This window comes from Cupressus sempervirens, chromosome 4 (assembly GCF_028749045.1).
Source record: "Cupressus sempervirens isolate cs-2001-9-10 chromosome 4, ASM2874904v1, whole genome shotgun sequence".
NCBI classification, from domain to species: domain Eukaryota; kingdom Viridiplantae; phylum Streptophyta; class Pinopsida; order Cupressales; family Cupressaceae; genus Cupressus; species Cupressus sempervirens.
Window position 1 is genome coordinate 502,829,838 of NC_143121.1, and position 22,790 is coordinate 502,852,627.

The following is a 22,790-nucleotide window of genomic DNA, read 5'->3' on the forward strand; positions in this document are numbered from 1 at the left end:
GAATTGCATTTTGAATGGGTGTCATGGGTGGTGGCAGCATTGCTCTATTCTAGCATTGCTTCAAAAATCTAGAGGTGAGTCATTTTATCCAACTAGATTGGATTTGCTGAAAGTTTTCAACATTCTAGTTGATTGGAATATTATTTTATTCTTTTAGTTTTCATCTTTTCTTAGTTTTCAATCTTATCCTTATTAGACATGGTTTGTTACTCTTGTTAATCGAGACTTTCACTCCTTTATTAATATTGAATCTCTAGGTAATCATTTTGTGTGTCATTACGTTTTGCAATACCCCTATCCCTGAGATGTTTTGGATATCTAGGCATTATATCAATCCTTGCCATGCATCCACATGGAATTTCATTTTAAGCCACTAAAATCTATATATTCAATGATATACTCCTCTCTAATTAGTTTCTGAGAAAATAGATACTAACAATATAATTACACCGTGGGATTTATACTTCTATGAAATACATAAATTCTAATATCTTTGAACTTAGGAAAATTTGACATATCTATCTATGAAGTCTTCAAAGATAACTGAAAATATCATGACTTTATCTTTGATGCCTTCACAGATCACACAAAGTGAATTTTTTTTTGAAGCCCTTGAAGATTACTGAAAATATTGTAAATTAATCTATGAATCCTCCAAAGATCAGTCAAAAATAATTGTAAATTTTGATCTATGAAGCCTCCAAACATGATCGAGATCTCAATGCCGAAGAACAATGTGCCTGCATCATAGATCATCTGCTGTAAAAAAAAAACATGTTAACAAGGTTATAGTAGTATATTAGTTCATGTTAAGGGTTCCAATATCTATCTTCATAAGTCACACAATATGATCATATCCCCCTTATTTCATTAATTTTCTATATCCATTAGGAATGATTTTTCAATTTTTATGTGCATTGATGAATTTTTTTGTGCATTGATGAATTTTTTTGTGCATTGACTCTTTTCTAACAAAATGAATATGTTGAGAAATCTTTTCTAACAGTGCCTTATCAACCATGAACATGGTTGTGAGGTAATATGTTTGGTGTCCAACCTCAGAAAAAATTTGAAAATATGTGAGGTAATATGAGGTAATATTTTTAGGCATCTATCCCAATTGATTTTTTAGTTCCAATATCTCTATTCTTCTACATTACTGTTTTCTGTCTTATTTTTCATTCTATGATTTGTTTCAATACATACATAGACTATCGTCTTAAGATTTCTTCCTTTTTTCTATTTCTTATAGGTAGCCCAGAAGTGGGTATTATAATGGGCTCAGATTCTAATCTGCCAATCATGACAGCTGTTGTAGAAATTCTCAAATCATTTAGTGTCTCATATGAGGTTGGTTTGTGAAGCCTATTTGAATTGCACACAATTTCATAAAGAATAATTTTAAGAAATTCTTAAGTGAATGGAATGCAACAATATTTGGTACCACACATTTTGATAAGATATTTGAATTCTGGTTGTGTTCCAGATAACCATTGAATCTGCTCATGAACACCTGATGGAATGGCAGAATATGCTAAAGAGGCTCATGGAAAAGGAATCAAAATTCAATTCTTAGGTGGGTACACTATTCAATTGTAAAGATTAATTTTCATATACTGTTAAATCCAAAAACTCAAATTTCAAAAGTTAAATCTCTTTACTATGTTTTTCTTTAGCACTACTTAGGCTCCATAGCATCAACTCAATGAATATAAAGTTTTTAAAGAAATAATGAAATTAAAAAATTGGGTACATGAAAGATGAATTAGCATTTCAAACACCTAAAGTATTGATAGTAGGGAGTCCATTTCATCCAATGATGAACCTTTAACTGGGACACCAAGAACAGTAAGTGTAGTCATTGAAGCTATCATACCTATGTTATAACTTAATTGTTTCATTAATAAAGATTCAAGAACCTATCAAACATTTTGTTTATTTTTAGAGATGTGAACCACAAATGACTTTATACATTATTATTTCATTCATTAGATGTTCATTCACCAAGCAGGGGTGTTGCTCCACCTACACTTGCTTTTATGACACTGCAAACATAATCATCAAATCTAGCTATTGTCATTCATGCAATGCATCAACAATCAATGCATTGATGCCAAGGAGGCTCATTGTTGGATGGAATAGACTCCTTGCCATCAATTGTTTAGGTGTTTGAAATGCCATTTCATTTTTCATGTACCAAATTTTCTATTTTAAAAATTTAACTCATAATATTTTGTATTCATTGAGTTGACGCTATGTGGCCTATGTGGTGCTAAAGCAAAACATACCTAAAAGATTTGATACAAGAGTTTCTAGATTTAGTTGTATAGGGAAACTCATCCCTTCACTTGAATAGTTTAACCCATCTAACAATTAAATACTAAAAACATAACCTTCAAATATAACTACTATCATTTGTTCCATATATCAACTATCAAAACTTTAATGCCCAATGGGCATCTCAATTGTTCAGGCCAGAAACCCAAATGATTGAAAAAGTGACTCGATGGGTTTCAAACCTTTCCCTTTTAGCTAGAATCAGTGCTCATTCATAGATATATCTAGGAAACAAAAGAATTTATGTGTTTTATGAATAATTTTGTAGATACTATAGTACTATAGAAAGGCAGTGGGTATGATATGGGAAGGCAGCACAGCCATCCAAAAGTGGAGTGGTTTAGTGGGCTCAAGCAACATAGCTATTCTGAAGGGGCCGCACTAAGACCCTGGGATTAATCAGATTATGACAACCAGAAGCCTATAGAATAGTAGGGGGATGAGAAAGCATCAAGAACACTATTCTTATGTATCCATGCTATACTATATGGTGCTTCCCCTACCATTCTATAGGCTATATGGATGATGCTTCCCTGCTATACGGCCAGGCGCTACTGAAGGAATAAGAGTTCACCCCATAGAATTGTAGGGGACACTAGCGATTGGTTCTAATCGGCCCCCTCATGACTCCAAGACTCCATAAATGTCCAAAATGATATAGGAGATATTTTTGTTCTTCTCAACCATACATGAGCCTGGAAGAGTTAGCAAAGTTTATGCAGCAGGTTGATTAAGCGAATTGGGTGCTCATACATAGGAAAGCATCAATTGGAAATGAAGCATGATATACATGTGGTTGAAATTGCTAAAGAGATTGCAGAGAAAAACTTTGTTCAAAATGATCTAATGGGTGCCATGGCTAAGATTGAACAAAAAATGGCAAAAAAAAGTGATAAGCACCTTGATTCCTTGCCTCTTCCTTGATTTCTTCCTCTTCTCCTAAATTGTTTGTGCAACTCCCCCACGCATGTGTATTAACACATCCAAATTGACATGCACACATGCCCTACAAGTGATATACCTCCCTCTGCTTTAATCTACTGCCTTCCAATAACAGAACAATGAAATGGGTGGCTATTAAACCCTATTTAACAAAACAATGAAATGGGCAGGCACAATGCCCTTTTTCATTTTGTCATGTTCAACTAAGTGTTGGTCAAATTTTTGACCAACACTTAGTTGAACATGGAAAAATGAAAAAGGGCATTGCACCTACCCATTTTATTGTTTTGTTAAATAGGGAGTGAAAATTTTGACCAACACATTAAATTCCCTATTTAACAAAACAATGAAATGGGCGGGCGCAATGCCCTTTTTTATTTTGCCATGTTCAACTAAGTGTTGGTCAAAATTTTGACCAACACGGGCATGGATTTTTAAAAAAAGAGATTTTTCCTTCTATATTGCGACCAATCTAAAACATTTTGATAAATGGTCGCAAAATCACCTCAAATGTACTAGTGGCACTTATAGAGTTTTAGTAGAAGAGGAAACAATTTCTAAAGCATCTACATTAAACACATCTACAAATTATTTTATAAAATTCCTTACACATTACCCTTGCATAAAAATAAAGCATAAGAGAATAAATCACCAAAAAATGGAAGCTTTCTATTTTTCTACTCCAAGTCTTTTCTTGTGGAAGAATCCAACTTCATTTAGCAACTTTCCATGAAAGCACAAATAAAAAAATAAATCGTGGTAAGGCTGAGTCACCATATCCCAATAATCTCCCACTCTAGAAAGACCTTATAGGAGCTACTATATCACAACATAGGCCCCAAGGCCCATAGAACCAACACACCATCTGAACTTCTCAGTATTCATTGGCTTTGTCAATGCATTTGTAACATTCTCCAAGGTTGCAACCTTTTCTAACTTCACCTTTCCATCTTCTACCATATCATGAAAAAAATGATAGTGTACATCAATATTCTTTTTTTGGCATGTCAAGCATTCTTTACAATAGATAGTAATTTGTCTTACATCAAAACCAATATCAGAACACAATCTCTTCAGCCAAATGTCCTCTTTAGAAGCATGAGTAGCTACCATGTACTCTTCTTCCATAGTGGATAAAGTAGCTACAACCTTCCACTTACTCATTCAACTAATTGCACCACCAAATATCATGAAAACATATCCATTGGTGGATCTTCTGCTATCAATGTCACCTTCTCAATCTGAATCCACATATCCATGAATGAAAATATAATGTTGAGATATAGAAGAGTCACCATGAAAACACAAGCAATACTTATATGTGCCTCTCAAATATCTAAGCACTCTCTTAACTGCATCTCAATTCATCCTTCTAGGATTAGCCATATATCAACTAAGGACTCCCACCAATTGGGCAATGTCTAATCTTGTATAGACCATAGCATACATCAAGCTGGCAATAAGACTCTCATAAGGTAGTTGAGACATGTCCTCCACCTTTATAGGATATTTCAGACAATACTCCTTGGATAGCTTTTTTCCATATGACATTGGAACAACTAACTATCTACAAGATGTCCTGTTGAATTTCTCCAACACAGTGTTAACATAATTTCTCTAGCTCATCCAAAGCTTTATGCTAGCTCTATCTCTAATGATCTCAATCCCAAGAATATATCTAGTTGCACCTAGATCTTTCATCTCAAATTGTGCTACTAATTGAGACTTCAAATCTGAAATCATTTTTTTACCATTCTCAATAAACAATATATCATCCACATATAGGACTATGATAAGAATGTGACCATTTTTAGATTTATAATACACACAAGTGTCAGATTTAGATCTCAAAAATCCCAAGGACAACACATAGGTGTCAAACTTTTGATACTACATTCTAGGAGACTACTTCAAACCATATAGATATTTCTTCAACTTACAAACAATATTTTCTTTACCTTTTTCAACAAGTTCTCTGGTTGTGACATATAAATTTCCTCCTTCAAATCACATGAAAAAATGTTGTCTTTATAGCCATTTTCTCAATCTCAAAATCATAAGCTTCTACAAGTGATAACAATAATTGATTGGATTTTAGCTTTGCTATAGGATAGAACATTTTACCATAGTCAATTCCCTCCACTTGTGAATAGCCCTTCACAACCAACAATGCCTTATACTTCTTAACACTACCATCTAAACCCACTTTCTTCTTGAACACCCATTTACATCCAACAAATTTCTATCCTTTAGTAAAAGGTACCAAATTCCATGTAGCATTCTTCTTCAATGTTTTCATCTCTTCATTCATGGCTTCTATCCATGAATATTCATCATGCATACCCATAGGCTCTCTAATACTCCCAGGCTCATTAGTGTATGCAACTAGAATCCAAAAAAGAATATCCAAACCTCTCAAATGAATAACCAAATCTATCAAGTCATTTCTATCATGAGTAGACCTCCTCAAAGTTTGAGGTTCAGGTTCTTGCTCTTCTTAAGAACTTTCAAAGCTACTTAAGCTCTCCTCGTTCTTAGGTCTATTAAGAGATCATAGTTCTTCTTCTTTAGAGGTAATAGGAATATTAACTACTTCCTTTATCTACTTCTCTTCCTTCTTTTTCTGCAAATCAATTGTGGGATGTTTTGGTTCATGAAATATAACACTTCTACTATAGAGCACCTTCTCTGCAACTGGATCCCAAAGCTTGTAACCTTTCACACTGACACCATAGCCAATGAAGATACACTTAACTTCTTTATTCTCCAACTTTGATCTTTTTACACTTGGCACATGAGCATATGCCTCACAACCAAAAGCTCTAACATGTCTCAAAGAGGGTTTCTTGTTAGACATTGCTTCCATGGGTGTCTTCTCAACAAGTGTTGAAGTAGGAGACCTGTTATTTAAATAACATGCAGTGGATACAACTTCAGCCCAAAATGTTTGTTGGCCCTTTCCATCAAAATTCTATTCATCCTCTCTACAACTCCATTTTTTTGTGGAGCGTATGGAGTTAAATGCCTTATGTCTCTCAATTCCATGATCCTTATAGAACCTATCAAATTTTTCTGAACAAAACTCACCACCATTTTTAGTCCTCAAACACTTAATTTTTTGACTAGTCTAGTTTTCAACCAAGGATTTAAATTCCTTAAACTTACTAAAAAAATTAGATTTACTTATGATGAAATACACAAATGTCCTTCTACTCTAATCATATATGAATGACACAAAATACAAAGATCTAGATATCAAAGGAACATTAACTTGACCAAACACATATGAATGAATATCATCCAAAATCTTAGAAGACTTATGAGAGTTGGAATAAAAGGAAATATAGTGATATTTACCATAAATACAATGTTCATAGAAGTCAAAATCCATATTACAATCATCAAGGCCTTCAACAAGGATCTTATTTTTTAGGGCTCTAAGACCCTTTCACCAATGTGACCAATTCTTTGGTACCATAACATTGTGTTCTCAATAGGGAGCTTCATCTCCAAAGTACTAGCACCCTTAGGTACCCAGACAGCATGAATATCAAATGTAGAAATAATGGTCTTCTTCTTTTCTTGATCTTCTGGTGAGGATGAAAAATCTAAAGTCCTTTTCTTGGACTTCCCATAAGCACTATTGCACTAGATCATGCATGAATCCAATCTATACAAGGTGCCCATCCTAACACCCTTAGCAAGCACCATAGGACCTCTTATCATCTTGCATCCATCACTCAAGAAAATAACCTACACACTCACATCACCAAGCTTGCTAACAAAAAGTGGGTTTCTTGTTAAACTAGGGATATGCAGTATACCATCAATCCCCTTCACTCTACCATTAGGGATTTTGATCTTGACTCTACCATGACCAAAAATATTCATGTGATAGTTATAACCTAGATACACCTTTTCACCATCAAATGCTTCATACCTTGAGAACCAATCTCTATGAGATGTCATGTGGAAAGAAGCACCTAAATCTAACAATAATACATCTTTTGATGCATGTTTTGCCAAGGCTACAACAAAAGCATCTACATCATCTTGAGAAAATTTATCAGTGTTAGAATTAAAGAAATTCTTTTTACCTTTCTTTTTATTTTCCTCTTTCCAGATTCTTCAAAGATGACTAGGCTTTCCAAAGTTCCAACAATTTGCCTTGGATTTTTTACCAAGAGACTTAGATCTCTCAAGAGACTTGGATTTTCCCTTCTTTTCTTTTTTATTTCTTTTCTCTATTGTTCTACCACTATAAACAAGGGCCTCTTAGCCATCTCAGAAGATTTTCTTTACATCTCTTTAGATAATAGTGAACCAACCACATCCTCCAATTTGAAAGTAGTTTTTGTGCTTCCAATAGCCATAACAAGGTGATCCCATGAATCTAGTGAAGAATATAAAATAAGCATGCATTTATCTTGATCATCAATCTTATCACCAATAGAATTCAATTGAGCAATCAGCATATTAAATGCATTCAAGTGATTAGCAACAAAACCTCCTTCTTACATTCTCAAATATACTTCTTTCTCAAAAATGACTTATTTAACAACGATTTCCCTTGATAGATATCACCAAACATTCTTTGAAGGCTCGTTGTAGTCTCTCTTCATGAATATGTAGGAGTACAAAATCAACCAAACAGATTCTTATCAAACCCTTGGCTTTCTTATCCATCTTATCTCAGTCTTCTTGTGATGTAGTTTGAGGTTTCATTGAAGAAAACACAGCCCATAGATCTCTATCTACAAGTATGTCCTCCATTTTAAGTTTCCACAACTCAAAATTGTTGCCATTGAAAAAACCCATCTCTACTCTACTATATGTGATTTCAATATCTAACCTGCAATAATATTATGGAAAAACCTCTGCAAAACTCTCGCTAAAACTAGACCAACACAAAAAACTTGTCTACCCAACAATAATAAAAAAGTTGGCCAAGCTCTGATACCAATTGAAAGGAAGCTAAAGTGTTGAAATACTTCCAAATGCTAAATCTAATAGGAGAGATGATGCCAAAATTAGCTCATAAAACGTTAAATTATTGAAAGATAAATAAACAAAAAACAAAAGATATATGTGGGAAATGCTTCTCGAGAGAAAAAACCCACCACTTTAAAGCTAGACTCAACTATATTATCAATAAAATATTTACAATACAATTTATAGAGCTAAAACTCTCCAACAATATTCATCTATGATGTCAAATCTAGAACAATTCTGGTAGCATAACAATTCTTTTCAAACAATGCTCTCTCTCATAATTCCCTACAACAATGCCTCATACTTATAGAGTTTTCGTACAAGAGTAAATAGTTTCTAAAGAGTCTACATTCAACGCATCTACAAATTATTTTGGAAACTTCCTTATGCACAACCCTTGCATAAAAACAAAACATAAGAGAATAAATCACCAAAAACTAGAAGCTTTCTATTTTTCTACTCCAAGTATTTTCTTGTGGTATAATCTAGCTTCATTTAGCAACTTTCCATGAAAGCACAAATATAACCATAAATCATGGTAAGGCTAAGTCACCTTATCCCAACATATTTTTTATCAAACTATTTCCTTCAAAATAAGTCCTTCAAGTACAATTCTAATAAGCTAGTTTTGCCCCTCTACAATATAGATTAAAACTTAAGCTAGATATTCTTACTTATAGTTGAATCTGCCTCAAAAGCTTTGATCTTAGCTACAAAAGTCCATGTGTATTCTTTGATTTTTTTTCTATTATTGCATAAAAGCTATAGGATTGAAGGGGATGTCATGATTCTATTACTATGCTAGAACATATTTATCAAAAACTAAGGGGAAATGGTTTGGTGGAGAAAACATAGATAAGTAGGAGATCATCAATTCTGATCCATGAGGAAGGATTTGCAAGAAACACTGAATATTATTATGTAAAAAATATTTAGATAGAGATGAGGACATCACAAAGAAATATTTTACTATCTGCTATATGGATTCATTTTTTCTTCTCAATCAATATTTTTGAAAGGCCTTTACCCAAAGAATATGATCCTGCAATTATAATGTTTTCTAACTCTGGTGTTTGAATTGAAAGCTAACAATATGCTATGCTATATATACAATGTTTTTCACTCTTTTCTAGATTTTTCTTTAGTTAAATGAATCCTCTATATTTTCCATAATTTGAGTTCAATATTTTTCCATATTGTTTGAATGTTGTATGTAAGTATCACTGGGTCAGTATATATTACTACATCCCAATAAACCTTATGATATGTAGTATTGAAGCTAGAAGGTAGAATTTTTAAGAGATGGAAAATGCATTAAGATGTGGGGAAAGTAAGGTCACAAAAATCTTGGCCACCATGAAGGTAGCCAAATCACCAGAAAAAAGAAGTGCCTTAAACTGTATGGACAATGTAAAAAAAATTAAACTTAAAATTTTAAACTAAGAATTACATTAGTATTTTAGATGTTACAAATCCTACCTAGTTTAGACAAGACTAAAATTATCTTCTCAAATTCATATCCATCTAGCCAAATGAGTTCCCTTATCCCTGTTTAGATATTTGGGATTTTTCTAGTGCGTAAAATATAATTACACAATTGCTAAAGAGATAAAGAAAATAGAGAAGTGATGATGACATAAGCAGAGGTAGATAGAGAATAAAACACCAAAATAACTTTTAAAAAAACCATAAAAATTTATTTTACATGATGAAATATGTGTATAGATAGGAGGAATATCATATCAACAAAGTTTAACCAAAGCACACAAAAATGAAGCATACGATTTACTTGGATGAAATATATTTGTAGACAGAAAGATAAGATGTATGATTAATAAATTTAACTGCTCTATATTTCCAAACAATATAAGCATGACTATCTATTAGGTATGCAAATTAGGGCTTGAAGGAGCTTGGCCCTTAGGGTGTTAAGCCATATCGAAAAGCATAGAGGATTAAAAAAATCCAGACTTAATTGTGAACCTACCAACAATAAATTAGGGATTCAAGGAGCTCAATCCTTATGGTTCCTTGAGCTATATCTAGTTAGCTCAGCCCTTATAGTGCCTTGAACTCAGTAGGAGTATGATGAAGTTGCTTAAGCTTATGATCCACTCTCTTGACTAGCTGTAGAACATATCACAAAAATCAAGGATGCAATGTATCTAGTGCATCAACTACAAGTGGAAGAAGGCAAGAGAGCTATCTGATTGATGGAGCTTCAATGTTTCTTAACCCCATATTAAGAAAGCATATACTTAGATAGCCATGCCACCCACATAGACAAAAGACGTTATCTACATACAATTGGTGGATCTTAGGAGTGCAACATTATCACTCAAACATATAAAAGATTCATGGGAGAATGTACTACACACAACAAAAGAGAGATATAAGGATATCTTTGTGATGTTGTAGAAAGGAAGAAAAGACTAAATGATGTAGAAAAACATTACAGGGGGAGAATGTACCTAGAAGAAAGAACTTTTTAGTACACCAACAATACCATTGTCATTGATGACAAAAAGAGGGAGAAGAATACTAAAGAAATAAGGTGAAGAAGACACAAAAGAACAAGGAGGGGATGATACAAAAGAGTTAAGGGGAGAATAAAATTTAAGAAGAGACAAATAATCAAAGGGGAGAAGAAAAATGAACAAAAGAGAAGAAGGTTGGAAAAAAGAAGGAGATAGATGATGGAAATAGTGATAAGTATGCAAGAGTAGAATAGATCGAGCATAAGAGGAAGCATTATGATAGGGGAAGTAGACTCTGAATAGTCTAAGGCCACAAATAGGATGAAAAGAGATAGGTTAACCAAAAACTCTAAAGAAATGAAAGTGAAAATATTGTTAACCAATATTTTTTTAATTATACAAGTTTTTCCATCAATGCCAAAGGGGGGTATTTTTGAACCAAGCTACACTAACATGATTAACATGGAAAATGGTGAGCATAGAACTCATGTATCAGGTATATACTAAAGTTTTTTTATTGATTGGAAATCAGTTAACAAGAGGAATAAAGTGTCGCAAGTGCAACAACTGGTAGACTAGCATAGCAATCTAGAAAAAGGAAAGGAGAAAGATAAGTGAATATGCTAGTCATGACCTAGTCACCACTCATGTGATGGAACCAATAGTAGGGCCAAGATGACATGACATGCATGTAGAGAGAAGCAGTGAATGTGACAGAAGAAGTGCAAGTACTAAGGTCTACATGTAGACTAACTGTGGATAGGAAAACCTATACAAAAGGCACCTATGGATAGGTATTCATGGGTATTCTATGACTATGGTTATTGTATGATTAAAATTTCAAATCCACAATTCAAGCGGGATAATTTTTAGGGTTTCCACCCATGAATAGTGCAAGTGATTTAAGATCATGAAGACTCATTTTAAAAAGAGAAGGAATAAATTTTCTTTGGTGCAGTCATTTTTATTGTGGGAGATGAATAGATATATGTGAAGGTAGATAGAGTAGTTATAAAGTGTGTAAAAACATACTAGTACACAAGCGTGAGAAGGAGAAAGTGAACAAAGCTAGTTCACAAACCCATATCAGAGGAAGGAGATCAGAGTATCTTTGAAGAGTGTTCATAGAGGATGTGTATCAATCATTTAGATCTATTCTATAGTTTTCTTTCTTACCATTGCAACTATTTTAAGCCTTTGATAGGGAAGACATGTAATAAGTCTTCAAAATCCTCTAGCAAGGTATCCCTAAGAAAGAGATCAAAATCCTCAAGGAGGTAGTCTTGATAGACTTTTTTAATTCTAACAAATTATAAGCATTCTTAACGTTCTAAAAAGGAATAGATGCAAACCTTTAATAGGGAACCCTTTTACTTGCAAGATATGGCTTGTGGGTATATTACTCCCACCATGGTTTTCACCCTCACGTCAAGGGTTTCCACATAAAAATATATGTGTCATTGATGTATGCACCCTTGTGTAATCTCATATGGTTTTACTGTGGTGTTTTTGTTATTTCTTAACTGTAAAAGAGTTGGTAAGAAAGTGTGTGATCAAGTTAGCCACATTAACTAATAAAATTGGTAGAAATAAGTGTATTATTTGCCCCCCACCCCCCTCTTAGTACCAATTTAGACAAAAGTTAACTATGTTTCCTATGTTGTAGAGAACCTAAATAAGGAATTTTTATCTTTGAGTGATAATGAGAAACAAATATTTAAGTACTATTCCCTATTAATGCATATTGTTTTCTTTCATCAATATGTAAAAGGAATGTGTCCTACGGAGTTATGATTAAATTTCAAAGATAATGAAGGAAAGAAACAACCAATGTAGTTGTGGACCTCCATTTGAGATTCTAGGAACTCCAAATCAAATTACATAAAGTTGAAGAGTGGTTTGTCAGGCCAAAATTTCATATGGATACCCTTGTGAAAAATCATTTTCTATGGAGATCTAGAGAGTTTTTGAAACCTAAGGGCTTTGATGAAGTCAAAAAAATTCATCATAATTGTGAGACTAGTATGTTCATTTAGATTTCACATATTTTGAAATTTATGGCTTTGAAAGAGCACCATATATCTTTCCTAAAATAGTGCCAAATAGAATTGTATAACTAGAAATTGCAAGGTAGTTAATTGTCTCAAATGCTCAACATTTTGGAGGTCTACATAAGCAAGATTTCTTGCTAGATAAAGACTTGGAGATTCCACAATCATCTCAACTAATGCTTATGAGGTTATGTATAGAGAGACTACTTGATGAATCAAATCTAATGAAACGTTATCCAAGGAAAGGACATGATCCTAAGGGGTACATCCATTCTTTCAAGAAGAAATAGAGCCTTGGAGATCATTTGCATGATGACATACCAAATGAGGATACATTTAGAATTTTGGAATAGGATGAAGCACATGAAGTAATAAAAAAATACAATAGTAAATGCAACTTGACTCATAGGAAGAATCAAGAAAAGATGAACCAAATGCAAGAGTCTATTTCAAGGATGTAAGCAAACAATGTTGAATAAGAACCAAAAAAAAATGACAAAATTATTTCAAAGTTGGAAGTGCATAAGGATCATTATCATAAAACAATCATTATCATTATCATAAAAGGATCATTTTGGTGTCTTGGGAAAAACAACAAGTTTTCAATTAAACAATCTTTTTTAAAAAATCATGTATTAAGAAATGCACTATGGGATTCTCTATTTTAAATAATCTTCTTGAAAGTTTTCTTGTTAAGTCACTTTCTATATAGCTAACAAAGGGTTTTTATTTAACTCGTGGTGAAAAAGATATGTCTTTTCAGCAATATTGAATTCTTTGTTATATAAAGAGGAACATTTTGGTGTCTTGGAAAAAACAAGTTTTTAATAGAACAATATTTTCAAAAAAATTATATATTGAGGAATGCACAATTGAATTCTCTTTTTCAACATTTATATCTAGTTGGAGACAATCATATATCCATTATTAATATAATGATTTTCTCTTCCAAAGGTTTACAATTCATTTTATAATCTAATTCGCTCCTTGTGATATTTATTCCAAAGGAAGTAGATGTTTAATGTGAAATACTATGGAATTATAGTTTAATTGTGTTACAATTTGAGTATAAGTATTACTATTAGTTTTCAAGTTAATTCTATCTTTTTGGCCTTTTCCAAGAAACATTTAAATTTTATAAGATTGATTGTAATAATAATTAAAGTAACTTGTGTTGAAAATATAAGAGGAATAACTGAAAGGGGAGGGGTGAATTAGTTACCGCAAAAAAAATCCCAGATCCCTTAGATGTCAATACAAATCAAAATATAAACTTTGCTAAAAATAGATTTACTATTATAACTTGGTTAACACAGAGACAGTCGGTTAACACTAGAAATTTATTGTCACTCGGTAAGCACTATAATATCAATTGTAACTTGGTAAATATTGAACATTCAAATCTTAAGATATTAAGTTTGATTAACCTTAATTAACTTAGTTTTGTACACATAAAAGAAATAGCATGAACACAAGTGACACCAAGATTTAATGTGAAGACCCAATTTGGGATAAACCACCAATTGCAACTAGTTACTATTTTTCACTCTTCTAAAGTGAGCCTTGTTAGGAGCCAACCCTGTTAAAGTTTACAAAATACAATGTTAGGTGTGACCCTATTAAAGGATTTAATCACCGTGTTAGAAGTGGCCTTGTTAGAGGTCTTTAGACACTTCAATCTAGAAATGCCACCTTGTTAGAGGATTTACAAATAACTATTAGACTAATTCTATTAATATATTTGATTCATTACTACAATGGTTAGATAGTAAAAATGAATTGACTTGATTGCTAATGCAACTATCTTTGTTGATTTCATATCTCAATTCTGGCTTGAATACTTGATCCTTCTTGATCAGATACTTTGCAGCCCAACAAGGATATTCTACTTATCCTTCCAATTCGCTTCCTCTAAGCATCTTCTTATCTTCCACACATTCTCACATATTCAATCCTCAACTTGACCTTACACTTATATCATATATATTATCAAGTTAGCTTGAATACAACTTTAAATAAAAAATATTCATCTTTTTAGTCAGCTAGAACCAACAAATAAATCCATTTAACTCAATATTCCAAAATAATAAAATCCTTTGTTAGCCAACCCAATTTAGTAGAGACTAACTTTGAAATGATTTTCTTATGTTAACTAAGTGAACTCAATTAACACTGCAACTTTGTAAACTTCTTTCAATAACCGAGTGACCTCGGTTAACACTAGTTCCATGCCAACTTTACTTTGTTGAATGAGTGAGCTCAGTTAACACTAAACTTCTACAAACTTCTCTTTGGTGCCCAAGTGAGCTTGGTAGACACTATGTTTTAAACTTGGCAAACACTAGAATGCTTGGTAGACATAGGAAATTGTCTTCATCACCTGAGTGAGCTCTACAGTCACTAACTAGTAAAGATATGGCATTTTGTGTAACATCAAAGACAATATACAATTTGAACAATTGTATTCAATAATCTCCCTCTTTAGCATTGATGGTAACATAACATGTCATAATAAAATAAAATTTTAGAGAAAAATTAAAGTAAGGATAATATCCTTAGTTTGATTCTTATTCTCATCCATGAGAACTCCCTCTTTTAGTGTGAGCTCCCTCTTACATTAATCTATCCCTCTAGAATTATTCTCTGATTTCAATTTCTCCCTCTATTAGAAAGATCTTCCTTTTTGACATTTTCAAACATTCAAAAAACTTATCTAATATTTAAAACTCTCCCTTTACAAATTTTTTATGATATGACAACAAACTCTCCCTCTTTGACATCTTATGCCAAAGACAATTTTCAGTGAATTTCAATGTACCTGATTTACATATTCATATGCAATCTGTCATTTCATTACTGCATCAATTTGACTAATCTTCAAGAATACTCAGTTGATGCATCACTAAGTGTTGTTTAGTGAGCTTTGGATAGGGGAATAACCCCTAGCTTACCTCTTAGATACAAAAATGCATCCTTAGGTAATGGCTTGGTAAATATGTTTGCAATTTTCTCTTTAGTATTCACATATTCCAATATCACTTCTTTGTCTTGCACTACTTCTCTTAGAAAATGATATTTTATTGCAATATTCTTGGTCTTGGTATGCATCACAAGATTCTTTGATATATTGATTATACTTTTTTTATCAAAGAAGATTGTAATCACCTAAAAATGGTCATCTAGACTATTAGCCCTCTTCTCAGAATTTTAGCTAACTTAATTAATCATTTACCTAGACTAAATTGCTAATAATAAATTAATTTGATTATAACCTATAGTTTGACCATGCTATCCTAAGTTCTTTATTTGATTAAAAGAACATGTCCCCTTTTAATTAAATAAAAAAGCCCATTCTTCTAACCCACTTAAAGTGCACACATAAAATCCTTTTTCTATTTTCAAATTTAAAAAAAAGGCTTTGTGACTTTTTTCTTACATGGGAAGTCAACTTATACTCTATTGGTTGATTTGTGTGTGCACATGGATCACTCCTCTTTTCAAACTCTATCGTTGATCAGCCATCATCTTGACATTGATCTCTACCATCTGTACAACTTTAAAAGGGAGAGAGCTTTACCCCTCAAAGGATCCATCCACCATTTGAATATTGTTATGTTGTAGGTTTTTTGATAGGTTTCTTTGGAGCTTTGAGGAGAACTTCCATTTCTTGTCTTCATTCTCTCATTCCATCACATTTAGCTTAAGATCATATTGAATTTTTAGCATAGTTACATGTTAATGTAGTTTCTTTACAATAGCTTAAATCACATAGTATAATAGTGGGATTTGTAACACTTTCATATTCCTTAGCATAGTTACATTTTGCATTTTGCATTCTCATTCTAGCTTAGTCTCCATCTTCCATTGCATCCTTGAGGAACTCCTTGTGGACATTTGCATTATTGCATCTTGTCTTTGGAACCTCCCATCACATGCTTCACTAGCAAGAAGAGAATTCCTAAGGCTCAACTAAGAGCCCTCGCATTTGAATAATACTCTCTTGCACTCTGTGGATAGGAAGCTCTAAGTTGACATCCAAGTATTTCAAACTCATGAAATCCCTTAGATAGAATGGTTTAGAGTGGGACACATTTCTAGTGTACATTTTTGGCACCACTATGGGGTAGAATGTCTTAGTTTTTCTCTTCATCTTGCTATATTTTTTGCATTTTGTTTGTAATTTTTCTTTTTTATAGTCACAGATGTTGGGAAATATTTTTCCAATATCGTGTGATGTCTGTTAGTACTATAGTGTGACACTTTGCCTATAAATGTATCACATGCTAATACTAAACTTTATCACCTTAATATAGTAAGTTATGTTGCCCAGATTAGTCAAAAATATTGCACAAGAAGATTATGTCATGTGGATATACTGAGAAGAAGTATTGCATGACAAACTTCCAACAAAAACTATCGCCTGACTTGAATTATCTTGCTATTTAGGTGATTTTGTCAATTTTTCAGTTGCTACTTGTTGCCTATTGGTTCTTATAGGTCTATGACTATCTAACAGAGGTTTCTTTACATTTTTTTGCTATTATTTTGGGACTAACTTGTGGTATACTCAAAAAAAAAAAAAACTAGTTCCGTAGGATTTGGCCTTTTCTAAGCTATTTTACATGTATAAAAAATGACAAAAAAAGTTAATTTCTTTTTCCCATAGTAGAGCTTTCATGTAGAATGGTAGACATCATAACTCATGCTAAGGTGTTAACATTTTCATAACTCATATTTGTTATCTACTTTCATGTGCTCTAACTTGTGGTTTTATAGGGAATGCATGTCAAAGGCAAAAGTAAAAATAAAAACCTAGCAAAAAAAAGAATGCATGCCAAAGATTCAAATGCATAAGGGCTACCAACATTTTGCTACAAGGCTAGCCAACACATAAACACCCAAGCACTTGTTGGAATTTACAAGTTGGAAGATTTACTTCTGAGAGGGGGGGGTGAATCAGAAGTAACTAACTTTAACCATTTCATAACCTTTTAGCTAAAATCATTCACATGCATCTAATTCATCTAATAAACATGAAAGCAAAGACATGCATGAAAATAGATAAAACAAAAATTTGGTAACCCAAAAACCATCCAAAATGAGAAGGTAAAACTGGGGTGGGGAAGACACCCACAAAGTATCAGTGCAGCAATATGTAACTGTTTAAGGTTACAAAGTTTGACCACTTCCAATGGTATGCCCTGTGAAAGGCTTGTCCTGTTAAAGACTTTACACCCTGTTAAAAGTGACCTGGTTAAAGGATTTAACCATCCTATTAGAAGTGGGCCTGGTTAAAGGACTTTAGTACATTCACTTGGAATGCCACCCTATTAAAGGATTTACAAATGGTTGTTAGCCCAACCTAAGTCCATAGGATTTTTAGTCCTAATATAATTGTTAGAGAGTATTAGAAAGTCTTGACCTGATAACTTGCAATCTTCAATTACTAATTCCAAATCCTCATTCTACTCTAACCACTCTAATCCTTGCTTGATCTAATATGTCACTCTTCAAAACTTTGATACTTTGTTCTTGATCAACTGGATTCTACAATGTTTCTCTGCTCTTCACTAAGTCTTTACACCCTTCTAAAATTTTCTATAATTCACCCATACACTTCTCACATCCACACATGCGTAATGGGGTTTTGTCCTCCTTTTAAAGATTTTGAAGACTTAGGGTTAGGTATGAATCTACGATCAATATTAAATCTTTATTTCCTGCTCAATTCTTGCACTTTTCCTATTGGTTGCATGCCTTCTCCTTTTCTCTTAGTGGTTGCATGTTGATTACATAGGTAATGCAAAAGATTTGATCTTATCTTCATGATCCTTCAAGATTCATCCTATGTTAGCTTCAAAAATGGTTTACATCTGAGTTTATGAAGATACAAACTCATATTTTGATTATGTGTTACTTGGCACTTACTAATTGCTAATGCTTAGCACATATAGAAATTCTATCTCACTCGGCTCCTATAATATTTTTGTTTTGCTCGGAATCTATACTTTGCTCGGCACCTATAGTTACTTGGCATCACTTATCACTTGACACTTGAACTTCTCTCAACACCTAAATCTCACTTGGCACCTATTGAATTCTCTGGCTCCGCACACACTATAGCTCAGCTTCTGTATTATACTCGGCATTAACTAAAGAATTGGTTAAGTGTGTTGACACTCAAATGTCAAAACCAATCTAAGACCAACAGCACTTGCTTGTATTTCTTTCATTTTCTGTGTGGCATCTTATTATTTGTTCCATTTTTTAGGCACATAAAACTTGTAATAGGGATCCTTGGGTGATAGGAAAGTATGCTCTTCATCCTTGCAATGAATCACAATTCTTGACTCAGCTTTGGATGGATTAATTGAGGCTTTCTGGCATGTTTGGGGGAAGCAATTAAGGTAGGAGACTATGCTCTTCACCCTATCAATGCTATTTTTTTCACAATTCATTGGCAAACTATCGTATCCTTTCTAGAGAAATATCATATGATACTTTTTTTCCAAAAAGTATCATCTAGTTACTTTGACTAATTTCTCCTACTTATACTTAGTTATGTTGCATTACTAAAGAAAAATTTTCATACCAAGAAAAAGTGTCATCTTATTACTGTGAACAATATTGTACAACATTTTACGCTATCAAACTATCATCTGAGTTATTGTATTGTCTCGCTTGGTTGCTAAACTAGATTTCTCTTGCTCTAAACTTGTTCTTAGGTTGTCTAAAGTATATATAATTGGTTTACCATGGTTCCTTGGGTCTAAAGCTACATGTTAAAGTATGTTTTGCTAAAATGACTACCTTAATCTCTTGATTGTTTTTCTTGGTTGGGAGAGTCATTCACTTTTCTTTACCTATCTATCTACTTGGCTACTTGGATATTTGGCTTCTTGACTAGCTCTTGAATTGAGTCATTCATGTTGTAAGTTTCTTGGACTCATTGTTTGACAAGTCATTCTCTCTATTTCTATCTTCTATTTGACAAGTGAACACTCTATCTCCTATAGTTTGAACATTAAGTTATCTTCTAGGCTCTTTTATGCTTGGCTTTGCATCTACAACTATGGGATCTAAATCTTGTGCTATCAGATCTCAACCAAGTCTAGATGATCTTGAGTTGTTTGATCTCTTTAGGAATTGCAAAGCTTACACACTCAATACAATAAACTTGAAGAGACCCTAGACCTTTCTTACACTAGTCTCACTAAGGGCATGATAAAAACATATGCTAGATCTAAGAAAATGGTCAAGGAACAAACAAAATCATCAAATGATTCTCTTTCTAGTTCATGCTCTACTTCAAGACATCAATTGTCTTTTCCTACCAAATCTAAAGGCCTTTTAAGAGAGCTAGAAGATGATAAATCCTTGGAGCATAATCCAAAATTTCACAACAAGCCTATCCTTGACCAATATGATGAAGACATGATAGCTTTTTATTTTCTTGAGAAACAACAAAATGATTCTAGACATGTTTTTGAGAGAAATTTTACTCCCATAGAAAATTCTTATGATGACATGTTGAGAACACTTCTTGGCACCAAGCTCATCATGTTACCTAAGTCTAGCTCCTATGGAAATCCTTTCTTGGATGATTATTATGCTTATCACCAATCTAGTGACCATGCTACTTTTGATTGTGAGATGAAACAAAAAGTATAAGATCTCATTGATGATGAGATTGTTGATCTTAGAACCTCTAGTGACTCATGTGGTGAAGATACTTCTCTTGAGAAAGATTACTTTGATGACCCTATGTCTAGTAGTGGCTTCATTACATCTTCCACTTCTTCTGACACTCATGCATCTCCCAACACTTCAAAGCTTTCCAACATGTCTCTATCAAAAAAAGAACCTAATGCTTTCCACATTAACTATGTGTATCCTCAAGGGTTACCTCTAAAAGAAACTCAAGCTAACCTTCATTTGGCTACAAAAATTTTCCATGTTACTACAACAAAAAATCCTCAACCGTCATACAGTTTTATGCCTATTACTCTAGTCCCTCTTCATTCTCCCTCATCCTTAGAAGTGGCTACATTTCAAGAGGAGTCTCAAAAACAAAAAGCTATAAATGTCAAGAAAGATCAAGATCAAGCACCCTGTCATCTCTTTCAAGATATTTCCCCTCCATATCCTATATCTTATCCACCTCCTAAGTATGATGAAGACAACACTTCCACTATTTTACTTGAGCTTACTAAAAATTATGAGACAAGTTCTCTTCCTATGCTATCCAAATCTACTTGTCAAAGTCAAAGTCTCCCTTCATGTTCTACTTCTCCATATCCACTTCAAAATTGTGCTCAAGCTCAAGCTTCAAGTACTCCAATTAAAAATGTTTTTCCTATCAAAGCTACTCATGAGTCTATTGATGGCTTTGACCATGTTACTCACTCTAAAGATGTTGATATCCCTTTTCACTATCTATTTGCATCTCCTAAGTCTATCCTTGGTCCTCATCCATCAAAGCTAAATCCTTCAAACCTTCCATCTATATTGGGACCTTATGTTCCTTTATCTCCTATATTTTCCACTCCTAGCTCTCCCGTAATACCTCAAGATCAATAAAGACACTCATCCTTGATGAATTTTCACCCATCTATCCATCTAAACTAGTCATATTAGCCTTATTCATCCACAAATCCCAAGTCCTTTAGAAGTGAGAATAAACATAAGAATCCATTGAAAAATGAAAAGCACTATGTCCCATCTAAACAACATGTGAATGCTAAGAAGGAAAATGCGCAAAAGAGATTGCAAAGGTCCACTATTAAGAGAGCTAAATCAAAGAAAATGTGGGCTCCTAAATCCATCATTGAAGAAATACACTCTCAAGAATCCAAAGAATAAGAAAAATCTAAAGAAATATGGATTCCCAAGTCTCTTTTGAAAGACTTGAATATTGAAAATACTCCAAAATTGACATTCAAGCTTCCAAAGGCTTCCACTCCATTTTCTTTTAACATCTTCCTCAAAAGCTTCCAAAGGCTTCCTTTCCATCTTCTTCTCAAATTCTCCTACTACCCCATCCATCTAAACCTCAAGCTATTTCATCCATGATTCCTCCATCATTCCAGTACCCTTCAAGTACCCTTCAAGGTGTGTCAATGTTATTCTTGTCCAATATTTCAGTTACCCTCATGGAATCACCTAAATCTTACACTTACTTTCTATAGATGAACTCTTATCATCCATATACTCTTCCTACTACCATTTCTCTTTCATCATCCTATCAGCATCTTTGAGCATACCTTTCTATGGTCTTGGTTTATTATGACTTATCTTTCCTATGGGAGCACTATCTACATTCAAACAACTTGAGCTCTTTCTAAAAATTCAAAAAGCAAAAAGAGAAAAATTCAAAAAAAAATGAAAATGTGCCTTGGTGAAAACCACTTCTTGTGGCACCTTGGTAGCAAAAGTAAAGAGAAATAAAATTCATCCTATTGTGAAAACTACTTCTTGTGGCACCTCGGATAAGTACCATGATGAAAATCTAGTAAATGGGCATCATGCATAATTCTTCCATCATCCATCTATCTCCTCTTCTCTTTTTTATCTTGACAATGTTGAGCTATCTTTTCATATTGGCTATCTTATCCATAAAATTCTCTATTGTTCTTTCTCATTCACTCATAGCCTCCATCTTGAGCTTTATTCTTATTGCTCTATCCCATCACTATCCTATCTAGTTGACCCCTTGGTCTTGATCACAATAAATAAAACATCGTTCTCATAGGTCTCTTGACATAGCTACTCTTTTGCACTACACATTTCATGTTATCTCACTTGTTGACTTCATTACTTATCCTCTATGCTATCTTTCTCATTACTTCCATTGCTTATCCAAAACATGCTTCATATGACTATTTCACCTCTTTCCCTAGCTTGGGTACTCTTGAGGAGTCAGTCCTTAAGGATCACTTTCACTTGCTTCATAATCCTTTCTTATCCATCTCTGCTTATCCACCAGCGTGTT